Here is a 13,340-nt window from a genome sequence, read left to right on the forward strand (position 1 = left end):
TGGCACATCTGCCAAGGTTCTATCGGGTTGTGAGTGGCTCTGGTTAGTAGAGCTCCCTCGTCAACCCATGATGGACATGGGGCACGAGTAAGAAATTTGAACTCAATTGTTGTCAGCTGCTAAGGTTTTCAGGTTGTTATTGTAGCACAACCTAACCTATCCTGATGGATCTAATGTCCGTTTCAATCCTTCCTGCTTTATCCATTCATACCTCTGACCTCAAACACATGCAACATGGAACCAGGGAAAGGAAGGAATTTCATTTACAGAATGGTTTCTAAGTGCCCAGGATAATGTAGGGTCTTATTCCCAAAGTCACCTTATTTCAACTGCACAAATAGCCCAATGACACAGGAAGGGCTCCTAGTTCAGCACAGGATCCAGGAGCTCAAGGCTCGGAGGTTAAGCACCCAGTGCTGGGAGCCTCAGTTTCTACTCCAAAGCTCTCACTCTTTCCATTGCAGCAACTGTCTCTCACTGCAAGGCTGGCTAAGGTCATTCTGGGAGAGAAGCTTTTGGATCTTAAAAAAATAATAATAACCTTTACTAATGACCTGGTAATTGTTTTTATAGCTTCCCAATGAAGTGTGAAGTGTTCTAAGAGACAACACAGGACAATTTCCTTTGATGGTGAAGTTCTCCAAAGAATGATTGCCTCAATCTGGGCTCCTGGTCCCCTGACTTCAGAGTGATATTGAACAGACCCTGAGTTGCTGGCCTAGAAAACCTGCCGAGGTTGGCAGGAAGGTTGGCTCATATTTATCTATATTTTAAAGCAGTAATTCTATCTTTCTTTTTCAAAAATGACCACATAATAGCATATGAAAAAATAATAAATAGCTGGCCTTTGTCGAGCACTTACACCGTGCTATGACTCAGCACTTCAAGTCTCCCGCCTCCAACCAAAGCCCAGCGTGGTGCCTGGCACATGGCGAGGACTCCATAAACATCTCTGTAATGAATGAATCACCTACAACAAACATTTGTTAGACCTGCTGCTTTGAGCTCTGCTCAAATGCAATGAAATACTTTCTGCTCAAATACTTATGCTGTGCTGTGTTAAGTTGCTTCAGTCGTGTCTGACCCTTTGCAACCCTATGGACCGTAGCTTGCCAGGCATTTCTGTCCATGGGATTCTCCAGGCAAGAATGCTGGAGTAGGTTGCCATGTCCTCCTCTAGGGAATCTTCCTGACCCAGGGATTGAGCCCATGTCTCTTACGTCTCCTGAATTAGGAGGCACGTTCTTTAGCACTGGTACCACCTGGGAACTTGACCTCTGCCCAAATGCAGTGAAAATTTATTGGGATGGGGGGAAAGATTAGTGTTCAGACAACTCAGTCACTGAATTTGCAGCCAAAAAACCTTTTGAAATCCCAAGACAATGAGAAGATTAATTTTAATTGAAAATATTAATGATATCAGCTAATATTACAGTTAGGTCAAATTTATGATCTAGGAGAGTTGCCTTTTACTTGTTTTGGTACTAATAACTGGACTCCCTCTGTCCAGAGGGACATTACGTTCCTGTGGGATAGATAATGTGTTATGTCTATTAGGACTCTTCGTGGTTTACTTACAAAGCCCCTCCCAAGAGTTGCCTCATTTTCCTCTCACAGTTTCCCTGTGCGGGAGGCAGGGCTGATGTGTTTCTTATGAGTTGCAGCTCAGGAAGTTTGGAGACGTCCAGGGAACTGCCTGAGGAGCTGCACACTCATCCAGGGCAGAGAAGGCTGGAACCGGACACGAGCTCTAAGAGAGGCCAGCTCTGAGCGTGAAGTGTTTTCCATCACACCGGGGGATCTTCCTCCTTCTCGGCTTCTGATAGGTCCTGGGACGAAGGCGCTAAGCAGGTGATGGGCGGTCCCACCTTTTGTGTTGTTGCTGTGCCTTTATAAATGCATGTGTTGCTAATCTACGGTTTATTCCATGCTTGCTGCTTGGTTAGCTATGATGTTCCCTGTAGTGTGTGCTGTGCTTAGTTGCTCAGTTGTGTCCGACTCTTTGTGACCCCATGGACTGCAGCCTGCCAGGCTCCTCTGTCCCTGACTCTAGGCAAAAATACTGGAGTGGGTTGCCATGCCCTTATCAAGGGGATCTTCCCAACCCAGGAATCAAACCCAGGTCTCCCATATTGCAGGCGGATTCTTTACTGACTGAGTCACCAGGGAAGCCCATTCCCTGTAGTAACATACCTGTGATAGAGGTACCATACCTGTGATGGTTGACATGTCAACTTGGCTAAGCTATGGTGCCCAGTTGTTTGGTCAAACACCAGTCTACATGTTGCTGTAAAAATATATTTTTTAAAGATGTGATTAACATTGAAATCAACAGAGTTGAAGTAAAGCAGATTACCCTTTGTAATGGGGGTGGACCTCAGCCAGTTAGTCCAAGCCCTTAAGAAAAAAAGGCTGAGATCTCCGAAGATGAAGGAATTGTGCCTCCTGACTATCTTTGGACTCCAGACTGTAACGTTCACTCCTGCAGGAATTTCCAGCCTGACAGTCAGCCCTGCACATTTTGGACTTGCCAGCCCCCACAACTGCATGAGCCAATTCCTTAAAATTCACTCGCTTCTCTCTTTATTCTGTATACATACATATTTACATCCTGTTGGTTCTGTTTCTCTGAAGAACCCTGACTAACACAATACCTTATGCCTTTCTGGCAGATGATGACCACGAGGAAAGCTCCCACTCCGGACTGCCTCCTCTCTGCCTTTCTTGAGCCATCTCATGTAACCTTCACAACAGCTCAACGTGGGCAGTGTTACTCCCTCATGATACCAATGAAGAAATCAAAGTGAGTCAAAATAACTCACTCAAGGTCAAAAAGCTAGCGAGTTACAGAGAATGAAGCCAGGTTTCCAGTCCCAAGCACTCAAACAAACATCTCTGAATTCATCAGGTAATCCATTTTCTAAGACAGTCAAAGAGTGTATCATGGTTAACAATTAAGCAGCTGATTATATTTTTCAGATGTGATATTTTATTCATTGGGAAATAGCAGCCATTTGTCAAATATTATTTGAGTAGTGTTAATTACTCAGTTGTGTCCAAATCTTTGTGATCCTGTGGACTCTGTCCTGCCAAGCTCCTCTGTCCATAGAATTTTCCAGGCAAGAGTACTGGAGTGGGTTGCCATTCCCTTCTCCAGGGAATCTTGCCGACCCAGGGATTGAACATGGGTCTCCTGCATTGCAGGCAGATTCTTTACTGTCTGAACTACCTGGAAAGCCCATTATTTGAGTAGATGTAGTATAATACCTTGAACTAAAAGGAGGAAACCTTTCTGATGATTTGCTGTGTTCCCAAATTCATTATAGAGAGGATGCAAAAATCTGTCACCTGGCAACCTCAAAAACCGAGTTGCATTTGTGTGACAAAAGACAAAAGCCTATGACTTTCAGGTTGGTTCTGGGTTTGGAGATGTTTGGGACTCGAGGTGTTACAGGAGGGGAGACCAGTGATAAATGATTCTGAAGTCTGTGCTTTCTCTTTGCATGCAGCACAACTCCCCGGAGCATAAGGTAATGTTCCAGAAAGATAAAAAAAAATGTCTGAGATGGCTGCCACCTGTCCCAGTGCAGTATGTACACCCTCAGTGACATTTATTTTGCCTGTTACATGTGCACAGATATGTAAAACCAGCTCAGGAAAACCAGCTCTTTATCTTTCTCTGGGAAACTCCATGTAAGCTTTGGAAGTTTAAAAAAAAAGGCAGGGAGGGATCCGCTTTCTCATGAGCTTATTTTTAGCTCCTCTCTCCTTTGCAGAATGGCTAACGCCAACTCAAACTATTTCTGAAAAGAGTTGCTGGGGACAAAGTGGAGCCGTGGGTAGGCTTCCTCGAGCTGGGTCTCTGAAGCAGGTGAGATGCAAGATAAAGCAATCGCTTTGCAGCCACCTTTGACGTAAGTGCTGGAGATTTCTTCAATTAGCTTAATCCTTTCCTCCTGACACGCGCTTTATAGAAAAGCAAATGGCATCATTATCCTCCCCCGGCCTCTCTAATCCCTGTCTGCGCGCCGCCGACAGATGCCTCTCTGCCTGCCTGAGCTGCCTGCATCTCAGAGCCCTGTGTCACGATGAGGCGGGCTGTGTGTGACAGATTGCTAAATCTGGCCTCCTCCAGGCAGGGGACTCAGCGCTCAAGTGGCACCGGCTGCTCCAGCCTTCCCTGGGGCTGAGGCAGGCCCAGAAAGTTCTGGAGGGCTACGTTGTGACTTAGGAAATCCCTTGCAGAGAAGGCCAGCTCTCCGCTGCTGGCAGAACCCATCATCCAGAGCTGGTCTTGTTTAGGATTTAAATCTGGGGCCCCGCCCAGGAGAAGCCTAGGGAAGTGTCTTGCTCCAGATGCCATGGCAAGTATCAGCCATCTTTTGATAACCAAGGAGTATGGCCTGGCCCTGTCCTCCTTCTAAACACAACTGGGACCTGTCTGTGTATGCCCATTTGTTCATCTATTTGCCTGTTATTTTCACCCCTCACACACTTCCATTTCTGTTTTTTTTTTCTTCCGAGGCCACTGCTTTGGATGTGAAAACTGCTCTTAGTTAAACTTCAGCCCTGTCTCCAATCACCTGTGTAACTTTTGAGCCTGCTTCTGAGCCTCTGTTTCCTTATCAGTCAATTGGAGTCAATTGCTTTCTTTTTTCCTTTTGAGAGATGTTTAGTGAGGAGTCAGGAAAATAATGAAAGCACTGCACCTCGTGTACAGGGGGTACTAAATAAATGTGATTTATTAATGAAACAATAACACATTTACATTACCGTCACTACTGCTAGTGTATATTTCTCTAGTGATTTAGTTCGTTAAAAAATGTCAAGGGAATTTCATATAACATTGCTTCAACTGCTAGAAAGTAGGTATTATATCCCTCAATTTTTTTTCAGATGACATGTGATATACTCGAGATCACTGAGGACAGAGGTTGGCAAACTATGGTCAGTGGACCAGAGCAGCTCATTGTCTGCTTTTGTAAATAAAGTTTCACTGGGACTTGACCATGTCCTCAGTTATACGTGGTCTGTGGCTGCTTTTCTGTCACAAAGGCAGGGTTGAGAGGTTCAGGCTTGCAAAGCCTCAACGATTTCCTCTCTGTCCTTTTACCAAAAAATTTGGCTGCCCTCTGACAGGTTCTAAGTGGTGGAACCAGGACTGAAATGATATACGTGTCTACCAAAGCTTAAACCCAGGGCTATCCTGGGAACATGTTCTCTAAATGGAAAGAAAAAAGATGGCAGCACGTGGAAAAAACCTGCAGATGTGTTTTGTGTGTGTTTTTAATTAACCTAAACCATTTCTTTGCATTCCTTAGGCAGGTTTCACCATGTACACAGCAGTGTCCTAGACCGACAGCTTAAGGAAGTTCCGAATTTAGACCCCAGGGCAATCCCTTGAATTAGAGCCCACCCAGCAAGCTCATGGCAGAGACAGCATGGGGTCTGGAGCTTCTGATTCTGGAGGAACTTCTAACAAGGTCTTGTTCTCACTGTTACCTCCGTGTGAACATTTCCTGCTACTTATTATATGCTCTTTAACCCCTAATTTCTCTTTTCCCTATCCCAGCCCCAGCCTGCACTGTGTAGCACTCTCAGAGGCTGGCAGTATAGACAGGGCTGTTGAGGGGTTCTGTGCTCTGATCCCACAGGCAGGAAATCCAGCTCCTCCACCCCTTACTCCCCAGCACATATTTCCCAAGAGCCTGCTCTGTGCTAAGCCCAGTCCTGGGTGCTGGGGAGACACCAGTGCATGGTGAGCCCTGGTGCCAGCCCTCAAGGAGCAGAGCGGAGGAAGGGGATCAGAAAGTGAAGAAACAATGCTAGAATAGGGTAAATTATCTGGGGAGGGTAGGCTTCCCTGGGGGGAAGCCAGGAGAAGCGGCAAGAGATGAAGTGTGGAAAGAAAAGGGCCTCACATCAGACTCTGAGGAGTTTGGATGACTTCCTGGGGGCAGGGAGGAGCCCTTGAGGGTTCAAAGCAAGGGGTGCCCTCAGGCCAGCCCTTCCTACCTGCAGGGCCACCACCTGTGCCCCATTGTTCTCACCCTAGTCTCTGCCCAACTCCGCTCCATCTGCAGATCACTGCCTCAGGCCTGGTGACGTGCCTCTCTGAGGAAGTGAGCTCCAAAGGGTGGCTATGGGTCAGCCAGGAAAAGACGGTGAGGAAGGAGGTGAAGGTGAGAGGGGACGGGCAGGGAACAGCATGCCAAACAGAAGGGCTGCCAGGAGGAAGACACAGCGACGTCTGCCCGTGTTCTCCTGGCAGGAGTGACAGAAGAGGGTGGCAAGTAGCAAAGTGAGGCTGGTGCCCCGGCTGTATAGGGCATTAGTGTACAACTCTGTGCGTGTATGTGTTATGTGCGTGCACGTGTATGCACACATACATGGGGGGAAGGGCAGATAGGAAATCCCTCTCCAAGTCAAGGGGCTTTTAACCTCCATACTCACCCCCTCTTTCCTGTGTGAGGATGTAAATGTAGAGAAAATAATTCAATCTGGATGAGTTGAAGATAAAAATAATAGTGACACACATGCGTGTGCCCAAAGCAAACGGAGAAAGAACTGCAAACTTCTTTTCATCCCACAGAGTGAAAATAATTTGGTCTCTGACCCGATGGGGCATCTGAAATGCAGGCAAAAGCAACATAACTTAGATGCCAATCATGCTGTTTTTAATGAGTTCTTCAGACATTTACATTCGAGGCTGAGATAGCCCCAGAGGACTCCTGTGTCAGTTATCTATAGTTGGAACATTGTGGATACTCTCTTTGCACAAAACAGGGCCCACTTCCAAAGAGATATTATGTTTTCCCCATCAATAAAGCCTGATTTTTATGGGCATTTAAAATCACACTAGCAAGACCCGCTGGTAGGTGTTGAACAGGCTCCAGGATGGGAGCCTGCCAGTGTTCATCATCTTCATGAGCTCAAATGCCCTAAAATGTTGCCCTTGAGGATCTTCCCAGAAAGACCAGCCTTGCCAATTCTTCAATACACTTGAAATAAGAAAGATTCTTCTGAAGAGTGCAAAGCATTTTGGAAAGAGTGGTACCCTTCCCTCAGGGTGCTGTCTGAGCCTCCTTCATTTTAGTCTGCTCATTCAATGGCAACTTCTACTTCATCTCCTTGCTGTCAATCCTCTTGATTTCCCTTTTACCATTGCAGAAGGAAATGGCAACCCACTCCAGTATTCTTGCCTGGAGAATCCTACCATTAACACCATTTTTAATATGGGTATGGTACAAGGCCTAAAATTAAGATTTCATATTATAGGCTGCCTTGGCATTGATAAAATCAGGAGATCCTCAAATGGCCTAACCCCAAGGTTCTGCAGTCCATGGGGGTGCAAAGAATCGGACATGACTGAACGACTGAACAACAACAGCCAAGGTTCCCACTCTGCTCCTGGAGACCAGGTCTCTTAGCCCTGTTAAACAGCCCAGGTGTAGTTCTTGCTTTTCTCTCAGTTCCTGGCTGGCCCAAAGATTTATTCAAGCAAGCTTACTGTATCCTTCCTCTGGAACCAGGGGCACTTCACCCTTTGATACTACAAAGCCTGCTGCCCACAGCCCCTGGCGGTTCAGTCTGTTCCCTAGTGCAACTCCCTCATGCCCCTGCCTGGTGCAGCTGTTTTTGGTTGGAATTGTTGCACATTCTGAATTACTGGGATGTAACTAGAAAGCTTTTCTTTTCAAATTTAATTAATTTATTTGTCTATGCTGGATCTTTGTTACTACACTCGGGCTTTCTATGGTTGCTGAGAGTGGGATCTACTCTCTACTTGCAGCGGCTTCTCTTGCTGCGGAGCACAGGCTTTAGGCATGCAGGCTTCAGTAGTTGTGGTGCGTGGACTTAGTTGCTCCATGATGTGTGGGAACTTCCCAGACCAGGGATTGAACCCATGTCCCCTGCATTGACAGGTAGATTCTTAACCACTGGACTAGGGAAGTCCCTAGAAAGCTTTTCTATTGTCCATCTGCTCAGTGCTCCTTGACACTGAGGGGATTCATCTAGATTGTTTTATGGAGATCATCCTTAAAATTCCTTAGAAAATATTTTTATGTAAAAAATAATATAGCTCCACTATTAAAAAAATAGAAAATTCATACAAATATTCAGATGAAATTAAAAATTAAAATTCATCCACAACTTTATGCATCTAGAGTGGTCACTAACTCTGTACATTTAATTCTCTGTACATTTAAAAATATAGTTTATATCTTATATATATATGTTATTTTTGTCCTCATTTTAAAGTTAGTATTATATCATAAACATTTACATAGGCTATTAATGATTTCTGTAAACATTTTTAATGGCTGCATAATAATCTGCATATGTTTCCTAATGATTCTCTGAAAACTATTTTGGTTATCTATTATTATATAATTTACCATATAATTATTATAAGTAATACTGGGATAGCAAATGAACACATCTGATGCCCAGCTTCGTAGATCTGGGTCTCTTATAAAAAATAATGTTATCTTTTATCATGTGATATCACTTATATGTGAAATCTAAAAATAAGGTAAAAATGAACTTATTTACAAAACAGAAATAGAGTCACAGATGTAGGAAACAAACATAGTTACCATGGGGTCAGAGAGAGAGGGAAAACTGAAAGTTTGGGACTTACGTATACACACTACTATATAAAATAGTTAACTAATAAGGACCTAACATAGAGCACAAGGAACTCTACTCCATACGCTGTAATGGAATATATGGGAAAAGAATCTAAAAAAGAGAGGATGTACGTTTGTGTGTAACTGATTCACTTTGCTGTATACCTGAAACTAACACAACATTGCACATCAGCTATGAAAGTCAGAGTGTTAGTCACTCAGCTGTCTCCGACTCTTTGCGACCCCGTGGACTGTAGCCCGCCAGGCTCCTCTGTCCCTGGAATTCTCCAGGCAAGAATACTGGAGAGGGTTGCCATTCCCTTTTGCAGGGGTATAAGCCAATAGAAAATTTTTTAAAAGGAAAAATAAAAAGATAATAGTTTCCTTGATGAGTTTCACAATGAAAGGTCATGGTTACCTCATGTGGATAAGGAAACTACTACAAGTATTACAGCATAGGGTTTGGTAAGCTGTATCCTCTAGGCCCAGTCCAGCCAGCTTGTTTTTGTAAATAAAGCCTTATTGGTCACAGCCATGCTCTTTGCAACCATTTTGTCTATGGCTGCTTTCATGCCGCAAGGGCAAAGTTGAGTCATTTAGACTTGCAAAACCTAAAATATTTACTACTGACTTTGCATAAAAAGTTGGCTAATTCCTGATACTAGAATATCAGGGACCTCAGGCTTTCTCACTGAAAACCCTACAGCCCTAAACCATGCATTTTAAAATGTCTTCCTTTAAATTGTGATATTGAAAACAAATATAGAGGAAGTTAGCTTATAATAATAAAACAGCCAAAATCCAATAAACCTCCAAATGGAGGCTTCATGGGTGTACCCAATTTCACTCCTTCCATCCGCCTATCTTCTGTTTTAGAATTTTAGCCAGGCCCAGGAAAAGACTGATAGAACAGAAACTCAGACAGAATAAGATAGGAACAGTAACTTTATCATAACAAATACGCCACCAAAAATTAGTGGAGAAGAAAAGTATTGCTCTACACATGGTGTTGGCATATGGTGTGAGGTAGGAATCTGATTCATATTATATACAAAAATGAACTTCAGATTAATACCTAACTGTGAAAGGTTCTGGTGGCTCAGACTGTAAAGAATCTGGCCTACTCTGGTGTACTCTTATGTGAGCACGCATGAGGATCTTGCTCTCAGCCCTGATAGTGGTAATGGATACCAGAGGCAACTCTTAAATGTGAAAGTATGTACAAATGGATATACTCTATTGTATATATGCAACTGTAAGGTGCAATGTCTGACATTGTTGTTGTTCAGTTGCTAAGTCGTGTACAACTCTTTGCCACCCCATAAACTGCAGCATGCCAGGCTTCCCTGTCCTCACCACATATAGCAATCCAGATACCACCCTTGACTCTTACTATTGAGTGAGTAGATAAGCAAGAAATTTTGACACAATACTCTCTAGTAAGTTCAAAATACAAACACACAGAAAATAGCACTATGTATTTTTAAACTTTTTATTCTGTACTGGAGTATAGCCAATTAACAATGTTTTGATAGTCTCGGGTGAACAGCAGAAGGACTCAGCCATACATAGACATGTTTCCATTCTCCCCCAAACTCCCGTTCCATCCAGGCTGCCACATAACATTGAGGAGACTTCCCTGTGCTATACAGGAGGTCCTTGTTGTCCATCCCAAATTCCCTAACTATCCTTTCCCCCATCCTTCCCCCTGGCAACCATAACTTCATTCTCTTAAGTCTGTGAGTCTGTTTCTGTTTTGTAAGTTAAGTTTGTTTGTATCATGTCTTTTTAGATTCCACACATAAGGGATGTCATAAGATGTTTCTGCTTCTTTGACTTACCTCTGTGTATTTTATAAGGTACCTGCATCTTGAGAATGAACATACAAACAGACAGTGGACAGACCATGTATAAAAATAGAACTCTAACGCACCACCTGCAGCAACCTGTCCAGGAAACCAATAGTTAACTCAATAACTAGCCTAGGAAGCCAGCCTGCTGTAAGTCTTTCTTGTAGGAAGTCAGACTGTTAATCAACTGTTGCTGCTGCTGCTTCACTTCAGTCGTGTCCGACTGTGTGCGACCCCATAGACGTCAGCCCACCAGGCTTCCCGTCCCTGGGATTCTTCAGGCAAGAACACTGGAGTGGGTTGCCATTTCCTTCTCCAATGCATGAAAGTGAAAAGTGAAAGTGAAGTCGCTCAGTCGTGTCCGACTCTAGCGACCCCATGGACTGCAGCCTACCAGGCTCCTCCGTCCATGGGATTTTCTAGGCAAAAGTACTGGAGTGGGTTGACCCCAAATGGCCAGGACTAGGAGCTTTCCAGGTGGTGCAGTGGTAAAAATCTGCCTGCCAATGAAGTAAGTGCTGGAGATGTGGATTTGATCCCTGGGTTGGGAATATCCTCTGGAGGAGGAAATGGCAACCCGTTTCAGTGTTCTTGCCTGGATAATTCCATGGACAGAGGAGCCTGGCCAGCTACAGTCCATACGGTCGCGAAGAGTCAGACACAACTGAGTGACTGAGCTTGTATGTACAAGCCAGGACTTGATTAATAACTCACAGTTTGTCTAATGTTTGCCCCCACTTCCATCTTCGAAAACCAATTAGAGAATGTTAAATAGGAACCACTAACCAATCACATAGGCTATCTCTCTTGTAGTTAGCTAGCCTCCAACTTAACATGTCAACAGCTTCTCCAATCAGGGCATTCTGGAAGCCTTCTCTTTTTTCCTACTATAAAGCTTTCCCACTCCTCTGGCTGCCTCTGAGTCCCTGCCAGGATGCTAGTGACAGTGGATGACTTTGCTATAGCAAACTCAGAGTAAATTGCCTCTGCTTATTCTCATTTAGTTGGTCTTCATTTATTTCCATGATCTGCAGGGATCTGCTGGGCACATTTATTTGTGTGGTACCTCTTTGTAGGGTGGGGATGAATTGGAGGGGAAACCAGGGCCTTGCGGCCCATGTAGACTCTGTGCCACAAATTGAGGAAGTGATTAACTGAACTATTGGAGGTCCACGAAAAATAATTTAAAAATTTTTTAATTAGTTAATTTTCATTTCTTTCTGCATTGTGCCTTTCTTTTCTGCTTCTGCTCCTTTCCAGATTTCCCTCTGCTTGAGGTTGGGGGCTAATATCTAGATCATTCTTTAACCAAGAGGAGCTGGTTGAAAGGAATAAAAGAAAGCCATAAAAAGAAGCTGCCCTCATCTGCCTTCTGGGGACCAGTGTAGCGGAGGTTCAGATGATCCATTAAGGTCCCCACCAAATCTGAACTTCTCTAGGAAACTCTCCAGGATGGCACAGACAGAGGGAGTCCTGAATCTAGATTTTCTGCCTACAGCTGGGTTTTATCTCTGTTAGAGTATAGTTTAAAGCTGGTGACCTCCTTCTTATACTCAGTGCTGGAGATGAAAGGAGAAAATAGCCACAATGATTTCATCTCACTCTTTTTCATCGAAAATTACTTTTCAGAACTATTAAATCTTCTGTGAAGGTTATAACAGAGGACTCAGGTTCAGTTTCACCCATTTATTAAGATATAGGCTATCAAGCCCCAGTAGAAAAAATAAACAAACAACTAGCAGTTGACGTGAATTTATGCACAGTTTGTTGAATCAATCAATCTGTAAACATTATGCAAATGTGTGTAAACCCAAACCTAGCCCAGACTTTACGTATGCATTGTTATGTAAACGATCAATCTTGTTAATGCAAATATTAATATAAACCTGACATTAAACACTAGTTTACACAGCCTTGCTAGTTGAAGGCAGCTTAATTTACATTGAAATGTAAATAGCAGTAGTGCTCTGTTTGGGGCTTTGGAAAACAGGCTGACTAAAGCTCATTGGGTGGTGTGTCCCCACCAGAGTCCCCAGATCCACTCCCGGAACCCCTTCATTCACTGTATCTCGTGAGGAATTGGGGGAGGGTTTGGGCAACAGCTCGTCTGTGCCTTCTGGAGTCCTTGTTGTTGACGCCTTGCAGGAAACCACCGTTAGGACCAGAGGGCCGTAGTCTCTGAACCAACAGTTCAGGGAGAGTCATTCACAAAACTTTCCACTCCCACTTTAGTTGAGAGTTTGCAGGTGAGCTGTTATATCAGTAGGACTTGCCATTAGGTGGTTTGTGGGCAGCTTGGTGAGGGCAGCACTCAGTTCACTCTGTCCCACCCTCTCCTTCTTCTTATCCTCCTAATCTGTTTTAAATGTTACCTCTTTGGACAGGCCTTCCTTGCCCATCTATTCTCAGCAGGGGCCCTCCTCCAGCGTTCTCTAGCACAGCACCTGTACCTCACAGTCATAATGCTTTCCTCAATTTGTGAGGATGTGTTTATTTACTTATGTGTTTACTGTTGTGCATCTTCCCCACCTATGAACTTCCTGGGATCAGAGTGACATCTGTTTTGTTCATCCTTTCAAACTCAGTGCCAGGCACATTAGATATGCATAGACAAATTTTGTTAGGGACTTCCCTGGTACTCCAGTGGCTAAGGCTCCACACTCCTAATGCAGGGGGCCCAGGTTTGATCCCTGGTCAGTTAAGTAGATCCCACATACTGCAACTAAGAGTTCACATGCTGCAACTAAGACTCAGTGCAGTCAAGTAAATATTATGATTATTTAAGCTGTGTCGTGTGGTATGCAGGGTCTTAGTTCTCCAACCTGGGATCAAACCTGTGGCCTCTGCATTGGGAGCA

At 44.1% G+C, this 13,340-nt stretch overlaps 1 long non-coding RNA gene across 7 annotated transcripts in view; it reads left to right on the plus strand.

The window, feature by feature from the left end:
• Positions 1-1,248: 1,248 nt before the first annotated feature.
• The window catches only part of LOC104968852 (uncharacterized), a 51,479-nt gene continuing 39,387 nt past the window's right edge, over positions 1,249-13,340 (plus strand). The window contains exons 1-4 of one of the 7 annotated variants that reach the window (XR_009494853.1): positions 1,579-1,851; positions 2,673-2,908; positions 3,777-3,914; positions 5,322-5,483. This is a non-coding gene — a long non-coding RNA (uncharacterized lncRNA). The other 6 variants (XR_003035104.2, XR_001500496.3, XR_003035108.2 and 3 more) reach the window with 6 other exon arrangements.

This window comes from Bos taurus, chromosome 6 (assembly GCF_002263795.3).
Source record: "Bos taurus isolate L1 Dominette 01449 registration number 42190680 breed Hereford chromosome 6, ARS-UCD2.0, whole genome shotgun sequence".
NCBI classification, from domain to species: Eukaryota; Metazoa; Chordata; class Mammalia; order Artiodactyla; family Bovidae; genus Bos; species Bos taurus.